Here is a 2,500-nt window from a genome sequence, read left to right as displayed (position 1 = left end):
CCAAGTGGTCCCGCCGGGGCAACGAGCGAGCTCGGCTAACGCAGCAAGCCCAGAGGTGGCAACGGAGAGTGTCACCTTGACTTCTATAAAGCATTGTCTTGGGACATTGCTAAAACTCTAGGGGCGAAAAGACATAAATAAGGTGAAGTGGGAGTGATTCGGACAAGAGATGGGGTGTACTGGTTGTGGCGACACCCTAGGAAGATGTTTTATTCATTCAAAGTTCTATCTATGGACCCCCCGAGGGGCAGGGGGGCCATGAAGCGACACACTGGATGTGGCAGTGATCACGATGAAATTGGACGGGTGCGTAATGAGAGGCGGGATTGGGCCTGAGCCGCGGCTGGGGATGCAGCCGCCCGGCCGCCCGCCCCTCCCCGCCGTCCGAGCCGGGGTGTGGTTAGCGGGGTCGGTCGGCGGGGGACGGGCGGGCGTCGGCCGCGGGGGCCGGTCGTGCGGGGGTGTGCGCGCTCTGTGGCGCGGGGCGCTGGGTTTACGGGGTGGCAGTGGTGTGGCGCGTGGGTTAGGGTCGGCGTTTGCCCCGGGCGGTCTCGGCCGTTTCCCGGGGGGCGGCGGCCTCCCTGCGCGCCCCCGCTGCAGGCCTCGTGCCCTGCCGCCCCGTGCCCTCTGCGCGCCCCTCCGTGCGGCTCCCCCTGGTCTTCGTCCGCCCCCCTCCCCTCCCCCGCCGGCGCCCGCTCCGGCCTTGTGCGGAGGCGGATGGTTGGAGGGGTCGGTGTCGGTTGTGGCGGATGCGACTCTGGACGCGTGCCGAGCCCATTCTCGTTGACCCAGGGGCGTAAACGTGTGCTTTTGAACGATGAAGGCAGCTCCGTGGGAAGCGGGGGGATGATGCTGGGGTGGTTCAAACGCATGGCAACAGCGGAGGTTCCATCCTGCTTTAGCTCCCGGCTGATGACCATGGAGTTGCCAACATTCCCCCAAGACAACGCTCCTCGGGTGAAGAAGGCAATGGAGGAAAGTAAACGGCCTTCGGACTTGGGGTTGTCAACAATGGGGAGACAGCCTCTGAAGGTTAGACGGAAGTTTTCTGCTGGCGAGGGGTTGCGTCGGCCCTATATGCTCATTCAAATAAGGCAGAGGGTGCCGCGTGGTCTTGAGTCGGCATTAAGGGGTATGTGCGTGCAGCCATGGGGCAGTCCTTTCCCCCGGCGGCCTGGCTGCGGGGGGTTGGGGGTGCCTCTAAAGCAGCCTTCCAACAGCTTACTCTGCGTGGGAAAGCTATGGGTGAACTTGGACTGCCTCCCTCCTCATCTTAGTAGTGAGGACGGATAAGTAGACCAGGTTACACCGCTAGCGGAACCTTGCTGAGCTACCTGTCTAGGGGGTTGACGGTGGTGGTGTCGTAGGGTTCGCCATGATTGCTAATGGATCCCATCCTTGTCGTGGGTGACGGCGGTAGTTAATAGCTGGAACCGCCGATTGATCCGCCTCTTGACGGCCAAGTGAAGCCGCAAAGTGGCCTGCAGGTGCCAACGCAGCTCCGGCGGCGCTTCGCGCCGCCGTCGCGAGGGCGCCTGCGGCGCCCCGGATTAGCCAAATGCCTCGTCATTTCTCTACCCCGGGGATGGAGTAAGGCCACTGGATGATGAACGTTAAGTTGGTTGCAAAGGGAGAAGGCTGGATGTCGTCTATTGGAGTCCTCTCTGGTGGGTGGTCGGTCCTTGCGGCATGTTATAGGTGAAAGGAACCGATCATCCGTGCATAAGGTTCGCCGCCTTGTCGCGGGGTTTGGTTGGGCAGCTAGACCCTGCGGCGGCGTTCGTCATAGGTTACATAGGCTGCACCTCCAAGTGGTCCCGCCGGGGCAACGAGCGAGCTCGGCTAACGCAGCAAGCCCAGAGGTGGCAACGGAGAGTGTCACCTTGACTTCTATAAAGCATTGTCTTGGGACATTGCTAAAACTCTAGGGGCGAAAAGACATAAATAAGGTGAAGTGGGAGTGATTCGGACAAGAGATGGGGTGTACTGGTTGTGGCGACACCCTAGGAAGATGTTTTATTCATTCAAAGTTCTATCTATGGACCCCCCGAGGGGCAGGGGGGCCATGAAGCGACACACTGGATGTGGCAGTGATCACGATGAAATTGGACGGGTGCGTAATGAGAGGCGGGATTGGGCCTGAGCCGCGGCTGGGGATGCAGCCGCCCGGCCGCCCGCCCCTCCCCGCCGTCCGAGCCGGGGTGTGGTTAGCGGGGTCGGTCGGCGGGGGACGGGCGGGCGTCGGCCGCGGGGGCCGGTCGTGCGGGGGTGTGCGCGCTCTGTGGCGCGGGGCGCTGGGTTTACGGGGTGGCAGTGGTGTGGCGCGTGGGTTAGGGTCGGCGTTTGCCCCGGGCGGTCTCGGCCGTTTCCCGGGGGGCGGCGGCCTCCCTGCGCGCCCCCGCTGCAGGCCTCGTGCCCTGCCGCCCCGTGCCCTCTGCGCGCCCCTCCGTGCGGCTCCCCCTGGTCTTCGTCCGCCCCCCTCCCCTCCCCCGCCGGCGCC

At 63.9% G+C, this 2,500-nt stretch overlaps 1 pseudogene; it reads left to right on the top strand.

The window, feature by feature from the left end:
• LOC148405852 (28S ribosomal RNA) overlaps positions 1-2,500 on the top strand; it is an 8,262-nt pseudogene that overhangs the window by 3,672 nt on the left and 2,090 nt on the right.

The sequence above is a fragment of the Hippichthys cyanospilos genome, chromosome 22 (genome assembly GCF_059441005.1).
Source record: "Hippichthys cyanospilos isolate Australia breed blue-spotted pipefish chromosome 22, RoL_Hcya_1.0, whole genome shotgun sequence".
Classification (NCBI taxonomy): domain Eukaryota; kingdom Metazoa; phylum Chordata; class Actinopteri; order Syngnathiformes; family Syngnathidae; genus Hippichthys; species Hippichthys cyanospilos.
This window is presented reverse-complemented; position numbering and strand designations above follow the sequence as displayed.